The sequence below is a fragment of the Borostomias antarcticus genome (genome assembly GCF_949987555.1).
Source record: "Borostomias antarcticus genome assembly, chromosome: 13".
Classification (NCBI taxonomy): domain Eukaryota; kingdom Metazoa; phylum Chordata; class Actinopteri; order Stomiiformes; family Stomiidae; genus Borostomias; species Borostomias antarcticus.
The window spans coordinates 26,899,216-26,915,614 of record NC_140246.1 but is presented as its reverse complement, the minus strand read 5'-3'; the positions used below and the strand labels follow the sequence as shown (position 1 = coordinate 26,915,614).

The 16,399-nt window shown below is 51.4% G+C and overlaps 1 long non-coding RNA gene across 1 annotated transcript; it reads left to right on the top strand.

Annotated features, from left to right (window-relative positions):
• The first annotated feature begins 436 nt into the window (after positions 1-436).
• LOC311316686 lies at positions 437-1,674 on the top strand. The gene is made up of 3 exons (XR_014630727.1): positions 437-600; positions 943-1,098; positions 1,334-1,674. It is a non-coding gene; the product is annotated as an uncharacterized lncRNA (long non-coding RNA).
• Positions 1,675-16,399: the final 14,725 nt, after the last annotated feature.

The window sequence follows — 16,399 nt, the reverse complement described above, 5'->3', positions numbered from 1 at the left end:
ATGACAACTTGGTTAAACAAAGCTCAGAGAGCAATATGTACTCTATTCTGTCTTCAATTGGGGGTGTTTTTGTCAAAGAATTAATACAGAATAATTGTAGAAAATTCTTACTCTAAAGTTTATCCCCATTATGGACTTACTTGTTTTCTCTAAGTCAGTGTGTCAGATCCAGAAGTCACTAGCTACTCTGATGAGGTGGAATGGATCACTGACTGTTTAAGTGTCTGCGTCAGCAACGTCTACTATGGCCGTGTCCGAATTGCATACTACCTGCTACATGCTATATAGTAGGCACTATATAGTATGCATACTGCATACTATATAGTACCTACTGTTCCACAAAACGCGTGTAGTATGCGAGAAAATACAGCATGCTACTCGAGTCATCCAGCGGAAGTGACGGGATACGATACTGTTTACTCCCGCGAAGCTGTGGTACAATTATCCGGTGTTTTCTGTGATCATTTTGTGTATTATCCACAAAAATGTAGCCTTTTCCTGTCATGGGATGTGCGGCTGCTGCTGCCGCCAGGAGAAGACGTGTTAACGCTGCAAGGAGAAGAGCCGTCATGAGATCTTCTCGACATGCTTGTAGTTGAGGTAAATATTGAACGTTAGCTTGCTAGCTACGCTAGTTACCTAGGTTAGTTGATAGCCCCGCATGTGCTGGCTTGGGGCTAGCTATACTGTTACATTTGTACCAGGGATATTATATTAAATAGATTCTGAGAGGCAGGTAAGCGAAACAATAAAACTCAACTCATTTTAAAGAGGTGGGTAAACTGAGTTTACCTGGGTTTACTCATCACTACACGCCTGCTTTGTAATGTTACATTTTAGCTCTACAGATAATGACATCTATCTATTATCATATTGTAAAGACAAGTATATGCCATACGCACAAATGAGTTAAAGTTTGCCCTAATAATATTCCCCCTGTAGGCTCACATGGAAGACAGAGGTCCTCACCAAGTCAACCTCCACGTCCCTGCTGAGGACCTATTTTGACGGCGCGGACACAAGGAGGGACTTCAGATTGTCAAAATCGACACAGAGGAACCTTGGTGATGGTCAGGAGGATGGGGCAAGACCATGGAGGTGCTAATAATAGCAATAACAATAATAATTCATTGCATTTAGAGCTTTTCTCAGTACTCACCCTTTACAATGGTCTTGTCATTCACACACAGGTGCTAGTCTTTGGAGGTAACATTACATCAGTCATTTAGCAGACACTTTTGTCCAGCATTACCTTAGTCATTTATTTAGCAGACACTTTTGTGTGTCTGCTAAGCGACTTACAGTAGCCCTAATTGCATTTAACCATTTAAAGGTTGAAGACCTTGATGGTGGCCATGGTCCTGCTGCTGCAGATCATCCCAACCCTGGAGATGGCCTCAGAAAGTGTCTCGCAGCGGCAGCATCAGCACCAGCACAAGCTGCCTGGATCGCAGCTCTTGGTGAGCACGACTACCCCCATCCTGCCATAAGTAGTCAGTCTATCAGTTCATGAGTGTGCTTTGCCTTGTTCCTTATAGACAGCCTTGAGGCTTTAAACACCGATCAGTTGGTTATAGGCAGCCTTGAGGCATTTGTTTAAATGTATTTGTATTTAAATTTATGTGTAACACTGTACATAGTAATCAGTTTAAGTATTTTAGGGGGAGACAACAGATCAGCGTTCTTCTGTCAGTACCTTTTGCAAGGAAAGCTAATGATCTGACCAAATATAAACAAGTCAAAAGTATATTTGAAGACCATTGTGTAATAAAAATATCCAAGAAATGTTTATGGTTGTGTTTCTTCCATTATACATGTAAAGGTTACTTCTTGATGTATTAACATTTCAACAAAGTGTAATATCTACACATCAGACACATTGTCTTTATGTGTACAGGTCATGTACAGTAACTTGGAAGGTCTTAACACAACACGCAGAGCGCTTTGGACATGTAACTCCCTTATCAAGTAGTCGTTAGTCAGACACATTAAACAGTGATGCTTTCATAACCGTCTCTGAATAATTCCAATGAAGCATTGTGAACCAACATGTGTGTTCCGTCTTTTATGCCTAATTGCAAACTACAATGTCCATTAGGAATGTTCTTTTACTCTAATGACTGGTTTTAGGTATAGTGACATTTGTTCTTTGACTGGGAATACATTACAAGGAATGACACACAAACACCAATTTAATTCAAGAAAATACATTTAATAAAAAATAACAAAAACAATAATGGAACAAGATAAAACAGTTTTTTTTGACTGAGGCTTCTAGAAGCAACATCAGCCGGTCCTCCCTCTCCTTAAACAACCCCCTTTCCTCCCTCCACTCAGCCTTCATCTCTGCCTTCTCTCTCCCCCGTTCAACATCAGCCGGTCCTCCCTCTGGAGGACGGCCAACTCTTCCCTGTTTACGGGGAAGAGAAACACCACGCTGAAAGGCTTGGAGTAAGTTAACTAACGTATGCATTGTTGTTCAGAAGCAATCCAGCGGTCTGTTTACTTTGAATATTGATTTATGTAGGACCTACATCTTAGAAGCTGGGCTGCAGGGGACGACGGAGACAGCCTGGATAAAGCACACAGAGAACCTTGTAGTCATGTACAAGGTGATTTTGATCTACAGGCTACATGATAGCAAATATATTGATAGGGACTCACAGTTTGTATGACACTAGAAAACTGTTATCTAACCTCATAGGACCTAAAGAGCCCCAGAACTGGGGTCAGCACAGAGGGAGGGGAGGCCACAGCCGCTTCGTGGAAGTGGTACGGGGTCTTGGGAGAGGCGATGGGGGCCACCCATGCAGCCGTCCTCCAGAGGATCATCATCCCTGGTGTGGTCGTTGGTCCCTGTAATACATCCAGAAGTATTATGGGACAATGAATACTAATATATTAATATATGATATATGAACAGTTGAACTCGTTTAAATCACGGAATGAACAGACAATTGTTTAAACAACTTCAAGTAACGTTAGGCTCGGTGGCTTAGGTCAGCCATTTAACAACTCATCACAATTTCGACATTTCTTATACATTTCTTAAGCAATCATGGTCATATTACATGGAAATGTTACTCTGTTTGTCTTGATTCTAGCTATAATAACATTTAAGCTATGACATTAATACGTTTTGAGCAAGAGCCGTCTGAACACCTGTAACGTTAGCCGCCTATTAACGTTGGCTGGGCTAGCTAGCTAACATAACATCCACCACAGAGATCAATGCAAGCAGCTAGCTATCATGACGTTCTTTTTCGAAATGTCATTTCTACCCCACCTATATACACAAAACTGCATTTGTAGCTCTGTGTCGTTATAACTAAGATATATGTCCGGAAAAATAATTTTTCCATCGACAAATTAAGTCAATACTTACATTTGAAAACTCCCGCTGCGGTCCCGGAGATCTCTTCGTTCGCCATCTTTTTTTATTTTTCTCACAGTCCAGTGACGTTTCACCTATCGACTTCCGGAACAGTATGCTCTGGACTATGCTACATTTACGCCCATTTTTTCGCCGATTTCGCCTACTATATAGTACCTACTATATAGTAGGCGAAATACAGTATGCACAGTTTTGATGCAGCATGCTGCATCTCGCCTACTATATAGCAAGTAGTATGCAATTCGGACACGGCCTATGACATCATAAAAGCAATGGGAGATGTAACGTGGCGAGGCGCCCTCTAGTGGTTTTGATAGGGGTGTGGAAGTGTTGGAGTCGGACTGATGAGTGCATTTTTGAAATAGGATATCTACATTAGGTAAACACGGGTGTAATTAATAAAAAGGCGAGGTTGCTGCGAGTGGTTGCTAAGCAAAGCGTTGACTAAGTGTAGTCACAAGCACCAACCCCCCTCTCCCCCCGCCGGGACGGCTCCCTCTCCCTCTCTCCTCCCCGATAGGTAGATTTGGGTAGCGTTCTTTGAGCGCGAAGGACGACCGAGAGGCGAGATTAGAGTTCGTTCAAGTAATAATAAAAAAAAGGGTCCCATAGCCATTGAATTGGTAGTAGCCTAGGCTATTTTGAGGTTGGTCATTTCTCCGAGTGAGAATTGTGAAGCGTGGCGAGTGAACGTGAGAATAGGCTGCAATGCGTGTGTCTGAGACTTGGCAGCCCCGGGTTTCACTGATCTAGCGGTCAGTAAATTCGACCAAATTTCAAGAGGTGGACATCACTGGATTCATCTCGGCATACAGATAATTCAAGAGCAATTGACTCATGTTTACGAAGCACACCAACATAGTGCTCTGATCAGTACGAGTCCTCACTAAGACTAGACGAAGGGCACACATCACACCAGCCTTAAAATCACTACACTGGTTAACTGTCAACTCTAGAATAGACTTTAAAATACTAATACTAGTCTATAAATCTCTCCACAGTCACGCACCAGAAAACATTTCAGACATGCTTGTCAGGTACATGCCCAACAGACCACTCAGATCCTCAGGTACTGAACTCGTAACAGTCCCAAAAGCCAGGACCAAGAAACACGGAGAGGCAGCTTTTAGTTTCTATGCCCCCAACTTCTGGAACTCCCTGCCGGAGTGCCTAAGAAGGGTCGAAACAACGGAGGTCTTCAAGCAAGATCTCAAGACGTACCTTTTTGGCCTAGCCTACAATCACTAGCCAGGACCTTGAGACACAGAAAGGCAGCCTCAAACCTACCTGTGAATCCTCTGTATACATTGGTGTATATCCTGCTATGTATATCAAGTTGTGTACAGAAGCTGGTTGCCCTGAAACAGGCTTGTTCTGTTCTGATATCTGTGTTGCTTCAAAGGCTCAGCGTGCTTCTAACCGTTTTCTGTCTCCCCTAGTGCCTCTCTCTCTTCCTCCTACCTTCTAACCAGGTCCAGTGGATGCCCCACTGACACCCGCACACCACTCTGAGTCCGATAGATACCCCCGTGTCAGCTGTGGATGTCGTAGTATTTAGTTAACACACACACACACGTACACACATCAGTCCACATCCGGCTTAGGCCTGGACCTGGGCCCAGTCCCCCTTCCCCTCACCCTAACCCGGGTCCGTATCCTTTTCCTACCCCCTCTCTACCCCAACCCCTGCCTCTATCTGGGCCCAGGCACATTCACGCACACACAGACATACACCAGTGTTTGCCATGTCTCTCCTATTATGTTTTTAGCCTCTCTTACTCTGAAAATGTAATTTCATGTAATTTATTGCTTTATAAATGTTCTTAGCCGGTAGACAAACATACTCCAGGAGCTTGCTCGATTTCCTTGTTGAGAGGGATCAGGGAAGAATTTGTACAGCTTACTTTTTGCTTCCCTCTGGAATATGTAGGGATGGGATGTGTCCCCACCTCCCTTGTTCTCTGTAAAGCGCATTGTGTTGCCTCTGGGTATGAAATGCGCTATACAAATACAGCTTTGATTGATTGATTGATACCACTTCATATCACAGCGAGCATACTGTAGCTATACAGCTCTTTACAACACAGGACAGTAGGTCTATACCTAGCTGTACAGCACTTTACAACATACAACAGTAGTCATATACCTACTGTAGCTACTGTATACAAGTACTTTACAATACAGCACAATAGACCTATACCTAGCAGCACATTAGGCCTATATTTAGATATACAGGACTTTCCAACACAGCACAGTAGGCCTAGCTGGATAACACTTTACCAAACAGAAACCAAAAGAATCAAGTATTATTATTATTATTATATTAATCTGCCCCAGTCTGACTGAAGTCCTATAAAGCAAGTGGTTATTCACCAGATCACTGATGAAGAGGAGGTTCACCCAGGAACTCATATTACCCAGAGCCATCACTGCTAGTCCTCTAATCAACCAGTATCAACACATCATTTATATGACAACTTGGTTAAACAAAGCTCAGAGAGCAATATGTACTCTATTCTGTCTTCAATTGGGGGTGTTTTTGTCAAAGAATGAATACAGAATAATTGTAGAAAATTCTTACTATAAAGTTTATCCCCATTATGGACTTACTTGTTTTCTCTAAGTCAGTGTGTCAGATCCAGAAGTCACTAGCTACTCTGATGAGGTGGAATGGATCACTGACTGTTTAAGTGTCTGCGTCAGCAACGTCTACTATGACATCATAAAAGCAATGGGAGATGTAACGTGGCGAGGCGCCCTCTAGTGGTTTTGATAGGGGTGTGGAAGTGTTGGAGTCGGACTGATGAGTGCATTTTTGAAATAGGATATCTACATTAGGTAAACACGGGTGTAATTAATAAAAAGGCGAGGTTGCTGCGAGTGGTTGCTAAGCAAAGCGTTCACTAAGTGTAGTCACAAGCACCAACCCCCCTCTCCCCCCGCCGGGACGGCTCCCTCTCCCTCTCTCCTCCCCGATAGGTAGATTTGGGGAGCGTTCTTTGAGCGCGAAGGACGACCGAGAGGCGAGATTAGAGTTCGTTCAAGTAATAATAAAATAAAGGATCCCATAGCCATTGAATTGGTAGTAGCCTAGGCTATTTTGAGGTTGGTCATTTCTCCGAGTGAGAATTGTGAAGCGTGGCGAGTGAACGTGAGAATAGGCTGCAATGCGTGTGTCTGAGACTTGGCAGCCCCGGGTTTCACTGATCTAGCGGTCAGTAAATTCGACCAAATTTCAAGAGGTGGACATCACTGGATTCATCTCGGCATACAGATAATTCAAGAGCAATTGACTCATGTTTACGAAGCACACCAACATAGTGCTCTGATCAGTACGAGTCCTCACTAAGACTAGACGAAGGGCACACATCACACCAGCCTTAAAATCACTACACTGGTTAACTGTCAACTCTAGAATAGACTTTAAAAGACTAATACTAGTCTATAAATCTCTCCACAGTCACGCACCAGAAAACATTTCAGACATGCTTGTCAGGTACATGCCCAACAGACCACTCAGATCCTCAGGTACTGAACTCGTAACAGTCCCAAAAGCCAGGACCAAGAAACACGGAGAGGCAGCTTTTAGTTTCTATGCCCCCAACTTCTGGAACTCCCTGCCGGAGTGCCTAAGAAGGGTCGAAACAACGGTCTTCAAGCAAGATCTCAAGACGTACCTTTTTGGCCTAGCCTACAATCACTAGCCAGGACCTTGAGACACAGAAAGGCAGCCTCAAACCTACCTGTGAATCCTCTGTATACATTGGTGTATATCCTGCTATGCACTCTATGTATATCAAGTTGTGTACAGAAGCTGGTTGCCCTGAAACAGGCTTGTTCTGTTCTGATATCTGTGTTGCTTCAAAGGCTCAGCGTGCTTCTAACCGTTTTCTGTCTCCCCTAGTGCCTCTCTCTCTTCCTCCTACCTTCTAACCAGGTCCAGTGGATGCCCCACTGTCACCCGCACACCACTCTGAGTCCGATAGATACCCCCGTGTCAGCTGTGGATGTCGTAGTATTTAGTTAACACACACACACACGTACACACATCAGTCCACATCCGGCTTAGGCCTGGACCTGGGCCCAGTCCCCCTTCCCCTCACCCTAACCCGGGTCCGTATCCTTTTCCTACCCCCTCTCTACCCCAACCCCTGCCTCTATCTGGGCCCAGGCACATTCACGCACACACAGTTAACACCAGTGTTTGCCATGTCTCTCCTATTATGTTTTTAGCCTCTCTTACTCTGAAAATGTAATTTAATGTAATTTATTGCTTTATAAATGTTCTTAGCCGGTAGACAAACATACTCCAGGAGCTTGCTCGATTTCCTTGTTGAGAGGGGTCAGGGAAGAATTTGTACAGCTCACTTTTTGCTTCCCTCTGGAATATGTAGGGATGGGATGTATCCCCACCTCCCTTGTTCTCTGTAAAGCGCATTGTGTTGCCTCTGGGTATGAAATGCGCTATACAAATACAGCTTTGATTGATTGATTGATTGATACCACTTCATATCACAGCGAGCATACTGTAGCTATACAGCTCTTTACAACACAGGACAGTAGGTCTATACCTAGCTGTACAGCAATTTACAACATACAACAGTAGTCATATACCTACTGTAGCTACTGTATACAAGTACTTTACAATACAGCACAATAGACCTATACCTAGCAGCACATTAGGCCTATATTTAGATATACAGGACTTTCCAACACAGCACAGTAGGCCTAGCTGGATAACACTTTACCAAACAGAAACCAAAAGAATCAAGTATTATTATTATTATTATATTTATCTGCCCCAGTCTGACTGAAGTCCTATAAAGCAACTGGTTATTCACCAGATCACTGATGAAGAGGAGGTTCACCCAGGAACTCATATTACCCAGAGCCATCACTGCTAGTCCTCTAATCAACCAGTATCAACACATCATTTATATGACAACTTGGTTAAACAAAGCTCAGAGAGCAATATGTACTCTATTCTGTCTTCAATTGAGGGTGTTTTTGTCAAAGAATGAATACAGAATAATTGTAGAAAATTCTTACTCTAAAGTTTATCCCCATTATGGACTTACTTGTTTTCTCTAAGTCAGTATGTCAGATCCAGAAGTCACTAGCTACTCTGATGAGGTGGAATGGATCACTGACTGTTTAAGTGTCTGCGTCAGCAACGTCTACTATGACATCATAAAAGCAATGGGAGATGTAACGTGGCGAGGCGCCCTCTAGTGGTTTTGATAGGGGTGTGGAAGTGTTGGAGTCGGACTGATGAGTGCATTTTTGAAATAGGATATCTACATTAGGTAAACACGCGTGTAATTAATAAAAAGGCGAGGTTGCTGCGATTGGTTGCTAAGCAAAGCGTTGACTAAGTGTAGTCACAAGCACCAACCCCCCTCTCCCCCCGCCGGGACGGCTCCCTCTCCCTCTCTCCTCCCCGATAGGTAGATTTGGGGAGCGTTCTTTGAGCGCGAAGGACGACCGAGAGGCGAGATTAGAGTTCGTTCAAGTAATAATAATAAAAAAGAGTCCCATAGCCATTGAATTGGTAGTAGCCTAGGCTATTTTGAGGTTGGTCATTTCTCCGAGTGAGAATTGTGAAGCGTGGCGAGTGAGCGTGAGAATAGGCTGCAATGCGTGTGTCTGAGACTTGGCAGCCCCGGGTTTCACTGATCTACCGGTCAGTAAATCCGAACAAATTTCAAGAGGTGGACATCACTGGATTAATCTCGGCATACAGATAATTCAAGATTGACTCATGTTTACGAAGCGCACCAGCATAGTGCTCTGATCAGCTGCACTCTCCAGTGAAGTTCTCAAAACGCGACAGATGCCCGGATCAGTAGCCTAGATCTCATTGTATTACAGTATTTTAGCAGACGCTTTTATCCAAAGCAACTAACAATAATTGCATTTAACTAGGAAAGGCCAATGTTGGGCTACTAGCCTACTAGGCTACTTGCCAGAACTTACAAGTGCATCTCCTTTCTAAAACAAGTGACTAAGATCATAATCTAGTGCTGAAGGCAAAGTGCAAGAATTGCAATCTAAAATACAATAGAGGGAGGATCGTTGTAGTTCTCTCTGTAAAATAACTCAAACTGAGGGACGGTAGGCCTAGCTGGATAACACTTTACCAAACAGAAACCAAAAGAATCAAGTATTATTATTATTATTATATTTATCTGCCCCAGTCTGACTGAAGTCCTATTGTCACAACCCATGCCTCTAACCCTGCCTCTCTGCCTGCCCCTAACCCTATCTCCGAGAACGAGTCCCCTGGCACCTCCCAGAGGGCGCAGAGGGAACTGCGGGCTCGTCGGCGTGAGCAGCTGCCGGTCATTCCGGTGATTGCACCCCATCCTGGCCAGCCACCACCTGCAGCCCATCAGCCCAGGAGGTTAAGAAGCCACTCCACACAGCATGCGGCGCCAGATCGTTGACTAACCAACCTAGTGGGTACACGTCTCTAGCTCCCTGCCTCGTCTGTCTTTTGAACCTTGCCTTACCCTGTTCTCCCTGTCTTCCCAGTTCCTGCCTGACCCACGCCTGTACGATTACCCCGCTCCTGCCTGACCCACGCCTGTACGACAACCCTGCTCCTGCCTGACCCACGCCTGTACGACAACCCTGCTCCTGCCTGACCCACGCCTGTACGACAACCCCGCTCCTGCCTGACCATCGCCTGTACGACTACCACGCTCCTGCCTGACCATCGCCTGTACGACTACCACGTCTCCGCCTGACCCACGCCTGTCTACGGATCACGTTACTGCCTGCCTCTCCCCGGATCGCAATAAACGTGCCTACGGGCTTTCACCCCAATCGTGTCTGCTCTTGGGTCCTCCATCCTGATCCTTAACAGAACGATCTGGCCAAGACATGGACCCAGCGGACGTCGACGCCATACGCACTGCCATCGCCAGCCAAGGTACGCTGATTGGGAGACACGACTCTGACCTCCAACATGCGGCCAGTGCCATGCAGGGCCTCTCCACCAGCGTGAACGCGCTCGCCACCCAGGCAGCCCAAACCGACCAGGGCCTGCAGGCTCTCACCCAGGAGTTCCGGAACCTGATCGCCCACCTTACCCCTCTCCAGGCCCCAGCACCACCCCAGGACCCAGCACCACCCCAGGACCAGCCTGCCGCTCCAGCTCCTGGCGAGGCCGCTTCCCCCGCTCTGCCCCGGAGAGAGCCCAAGCTCTCCAACCCCAGGCCATTCGACGGCGACCTGGCTGAGTGCGGGTCCTTCCTGATGCAGTGCAAATTCATTTTCGCTCACCAGCCTAGCCGGTATTCTGGGGACGCGGAGAGGATTGCCTTCGTCTCCAACCTGTTGACCGGCCAACCCCTCCGCTGGTTTGAAGCAGTCTGGGAGTCAGGGGCGGCCTGTTTCGGGTCCTTCGAGACTTTCTGTGTGGAGTTTAGAAAGGTTTTCGACCATCCAGCCCACGGCCGCGACTCCGCCTCACGCCTGCTCCATCTCCAGCAGGGCACCCGGAGTGTGGCAGAATTCTCTGTGGAGTTCCGCATCCTGGCTGCGGGGAGCGGGTGGAACGATGCCGCCCTCCAGACCGCTTTCCGCTCAGGCCTCACAGAGACTATTAAGGATGAGCTGGCGCTCAGGGAAGATGCCACCTCCCTGGACAACCTCATCTCGCTCGCCGTGAAGGTGGACAACAGGCTCCGGGAGCGCAGGAGAGAAAGAGCCACCCGTCCCTCTGGCTCTGTCCGGCCCCCCAGTCACCGTCCCCCAGGCCAGCCGGCCCCCTTCTCGTCTCGCCCCGACTCCGCCCCCCTGCGCTCCTCTGCTCTGTCTGCCTCTCCATCCCCTGAGGACGAGCCCATGGTATTGGGCGGGGCTCATCTGACCGCTGAGGAGTGCCTCCGGAGGGTTACAGAGGGGCTCTGTTTCTATTGTGGCGGCCCTGGACACACCCGGAACACCTGCCCGAACCGCCCAAAAGCTCCAGCCCGTCGGTGAGAGGGGTGTCACTGATGGGCGGCGTACTCACCCCCAGCCACCAGGGGCGCCTGCACTTGGAAGCCGTGGTCACATCTAACAACCGGCCATTCCCCGTACCTGCTCTGATTGACTCGGGCGCGGACGACTGCTTCATCGATGCCACGCTCGTCCGTCAGGCCGGCATCCCCACACAACTCCGGGACACGCCCCTTGCCGTTCACGACCTCAGCGGGAGACTGCTGGCCGAGGTCACCCAGGTCACAAAGCCCTTGGAGATCCGTCTGTCTGGCAACCACCACGAGACCCTCTCCCTGCTGGTGTTCTCATCACCCCAGACTCCCCTCGTCCTGGGGCAGACCTGGCTCCGGCGCCACAACCCCCACATCGACTGGGAGACCAACAGGGTGATTGGCTGGAGTCATCACTGCCACAGGACCTGTCTCACCTCTGCCACCCCGCCTACAGAGGGCGTCAGCGCCTCACTGGAGCCACCTGACCTGTCCACGGTTCCCTCCATCTACCATGACCTCGGAGAGGCGTTCAGCAAACAGAGGGCCCTCTCCCTGCCTCCTCACCGCCCCTACGACTGTGCCATTGAACTGCTTTCAGGAGCGCCCCTGCCCTCCGGCCGTCTGTTCAACTTGTCTCGTCCTGAGAGAGAGGCCATGGAGAAATACATCCACGAGTCCCTGAACGCCGGCCTCATCAAGCCCTCCAGCTCACCCGTAGGAGCGGGCTTCTTCTTCGTGGGCAAGAAAGACGGCACCCTACGCCCGTGCATCGACTACCGGCGATTGAACGACATTACAGTCAAGAACCGCTACCCCCTGCCGCTCATCGCCTCCGCCTTCGAACCGCTCCAGGGCGCCACAGTGTTCTCCAAGCTCGACCTCAGGAACGCTTACCACCTAGTGCGCATCAGGAAAGGAGACGAGTGGAAGACGGCCTTTAACACCCCCCTCGGGCACTTTGAGTACCGCGTCATGCCCTTCGGCCTAACCAACGCCCCGGCCATGTTCCAAGCCCTAGTGAACGACGTCCTCAGAGACCTCCTCAACCACACCGTCTTCGTCTACCTGGATGACATCCTCGTCTTCTCGCGCACCATGGAGGAGCACACCGGGCACGTCAGGCAGGTCCTCCAGAGGCTCATGGAGAACAGGCTCTACCTCAAGGCGGAGAAATGCGAGTTTCACGTGCCCACGATCCAGTTCCTGGGTTTCGTCATTGAGGCCGGGAGGGTGAGGGCTTCCCCAGAGAAGATCAGGGCGGTGGTTGAGTGGCCGGTCCCCACCACCCGCAAGGAGCTCCAACGGTTCCTGGGGTTCGCTAACTTTTACCGGAGGTTTATCCGGAACTACAGCCGGGTGGCGAGCCCCATGACAGCGCTGACATCCACGGCCATCCCCTTCGCCTGGACCCCTGCGGCGGACGTGGCCTTCAAGGCCCTCAAGGCCCTGTTCACCTCCGCACCTGTCCTCATCCAACCGGACCCCTCACTCCAATTCACCCTGGAGGTTGACGCCTCCGACACGGGGGTTGGGGCGGTCCTGTCCCAGAGGGCCGTGACGGACGGCAAGCTCCACCCCTGCGCCTTCTTCTCCCGCCGCTTGGAGCCGGCCGAGAGGAACTACGACGTAGGAAACAGGGAGCTTCTCGTGGTCCAACTCGCACTGCAGGAGTGGAGGCACTGGCTGGAGGGGACGGAGCAGCCGATCATCGTGTGGACTGACCACAAGAACCTGATCTACATCCGGGACGCAAAGAGGCTGAATCCCCGGCAGGCCAGGTGGGCTCTGTTTTTCGTCCGCTTCAATTTCACCCTGACCTACCGACCAGGGTCCCGCAATGTGAAGCCAGATGCTCTCTCACGCCAGTTCTCGCCCCCGGAGCGGAGTGCAGAGCTGGACATTATTCTGCCCTCCTCCTGTGTGGTGGGTGCTCTCACTTGGGAGGTAGAGGGGATCGTGAGGGAGGCCCAGAGGACTCAGCCAGACCCAGGCGGTGGTCCGGCAAACCGCCTCTTTGTGCCTGACCGGGTCCGTACCCAGGTCCTCCAGTGGGCCCACACGTCCCAGTTCGCCTGTCACCCAGGAGCCAGCCGCACGCTAACCCTGCTTAGGCGCCGGTTCTGGTGGCCCACCATGGCCGTCGACACCACCGAGTACGTCCAGGCCTGTACGGTGTGTGCCCGGAGTAAGTCCTCCCACCAGCCCCCTTCAGGTCTTCTGCGTCCCCTGCCTGTTCCCGGCCGACCCTGGAGCCACATTGGGTTGGACTTCGTCACCGGTCTCCCCCCATCCCAGGGAAACACGGTGATTCTGACCATCATTGACCGTTTCTCGAAGGCTGCCCACTTCGTGCCGCTGCCTAAGCTCCCCTCTGCCTCTGAGACTGCGGACCTGCTGGTGACTCACGTGGTCCGTCTCCATGGCATCCCCCTCGACATTGTGTCAGACAGGGGGCCGCAGTTCACCTCTCGGGTCTGGAGGGAGTTCTGTCGGGCTATGGGGGCCACTGTCAGCCTGTCCTCGGGCTTCCACCCCCAGACCAACGGGCAGGCGGAACGGGCCAACCAGTACCTGGGCACTGCCCTGCGGTGCATCACGGGCCGGAGCCCGGCCTCTTGGAGCGAGCGCATCTCCTGGGTCGAGTACGCCCACAACACCCTGCCCAACGCCTCCTCAGGTCAGTCCCCGTTTGAGTGCTCCCTGGGTTACCAACCGCCCCTTTTTCCTGAGCAGGAGGAGGAGCTGGCTGTCCCGTCAGTCCAGGCCCACATTGACCGCTGCCGCAGGATCTGGAGGACCGCCCGCTCGGCCCTGCTCCGCTCCACCCGCAGAAGCCAGCGGTATGCCGACCAGCGTCGGACCCCGGCCCCCAACTATGTGCCTGGCCAGGAGGTCTGGCTCTCCTCCAGGGACATTCCGCTGCGGGCAGGTTGCAGGAAGCTGGTCCCCCGCTTCCTCGGCCCCTACGTCATTGAGAGCGTGGTCAACCCTGTGGCGGTCAAGCTCAGGTTGCCCCCCGCCATGAGGATCCACCCGGTCTTCCACGTCTCCAGGATCAAACCTGTGAAGGTCAGTCCCCTTTGCCCCCCAGGCGATGCTCCTCCCCCCGTCCGCCTCATCGACGACCATCCGGCCTGGACTGTCCGGCGGTTGCTGAGGGTCCGTCGCCGGGGCCGGGGTCTGCAATACCTTGTCGATTGGGAGGGTTATGGGCCTGAGGAGCAAAGCTGGGTGCCCCGCAGGCACATCCTGGACCCCTCTCTTGTCCGGGATTTCCACCGGGCCCACCCTGGCCTGCCTGGTCGGTCGCCGGGAGTCGCCCGTAGAGGGGGGGGTCCTGTCACAACCCATGCCTCTAACCCTGCCTCTCTGCCTGCCCCTAACCCTATCTCCGAGAACGAGTCCCCTGGCACCTCCCAGAGGGCGCAGAGGGAACTGCGGGCTCGTCGGCGTGAGCAGCTGCCGGTCATTCCGGTGATTGCACCCCATCCTGGCCAGCCACCACCTGCAGCCCATCAGCCCAGGAGGTTAAGAAGCCACTCGACACAGCATGCGGCGCCAGATCGTTAACCAACCAACCTAGTGGGTACACGTCTCTAGCTCCCTGCCTCGTCTGTCTTTTGAACCTTGCCTTACCCTGTTCTCCCTGTCTTCCCAGTTCCTGCCTGACCCACGCCTGTACGATTACCCCACTCCTGCCTGACCCACGCCTGTACGACAACCCTGCTCCTGCCTGACCCACGCCTGTACGACAACCCTGCTCCTGCCTGACCCACGCCTGTACGACAACCCCGCTCCTGCCTGACCATCGCCTGTACGACTACCACGCTCCTGCCTGACCATCGCCTGTACGACTACCACGTCCCCGCCTGACCCACGCCTGTCTACGGATCACGTTACTGCCTGCCTCTCCCCAGGCAATAAACGTGCCTACGGGCTTTCACCCCAATCGTGTCTGCTCTTGGGTCCTCCATCCAAACCCTAACATGTCCTGTCTGTATCTGAAGGGTGAGGGGACAGGGGACAGGGATGTCCTGTCTGTGTTTGAAGGGTGAGGGGACAGGGGACAGGGATGTCCTGTCTGTATCTGAAGGGTGAGGGGACAGGGGACAGGGATGTCCTATCTGTATCTGAAGGGTGAGGGGACAGGGATGTCCTGTCTGTATCTGAAGGGTGAGGGGACAGGGATGTCCTGTCTGTATCTGAAGGGTGAGGGGACAGAGGACAGGGATATCCTGTCTGTATCTGAAGGGTGAGGGGACAGGGGACAGGGATGTCCTGTCTGTATCTGAAGGGTGAGGGGACAGGGATGTCCTGTCTGTATCTGAAGGGGGAGGGGACAGGGGACAGGGATGTCCTGTCTGTATCTGAAGGGTGAGGGGACAGGGGACAGGGATGTCCTGTCTGTATCTGAAGGGTGAGGGGACAGGGGACAGGGATGTCCTGTCTGTATCTGAAGGGTGAGGGGACAGGGATGTCCTGTCTGTATCTGAAGGGGGAGGGGACAGGGGACAGGGATGTCCTGTCTGTATCTGAAGGGTGAGGGGACAGGGGACAGGGATGTCCTGTCTGTATCTGAAGGGTGAGGGGACAGGGATGTCCTGTCTGTATCTGAAGGGTGAGGGGACAGGGGACAGGGATGTCCTGTCTGTATCTGAAGGGTGAGGGGACAGGGGACAGGGGACAGGGATGTCCTGTCTGTATCTGAAGGGTGAGGGGACAGGGGACAGGGATGTCCTGTCTGTATCTGAAGGGTGAGGGGACAGGGATGTCCTGTCTGTATCTGAAGGGTGAGGGGACAGGGGACAGGGATGTCCTGTCTGTATCTGAAGGGTGAGGGGACAGGGATGTCCTGTCTGTATCTGAAGGGTGAGGGGACAGGGATGTCCTGTCTGTATCTGAAGGGTGAGGGGACAGGGGACAGGGATGTCCTGTCTGTATCTGAAGGGTGAGGGGACAGGGGACAGGGGACAGGGGACAGGGGACAGGGAAGCATGCAGTTTTCTACCTCACACACGCTAGG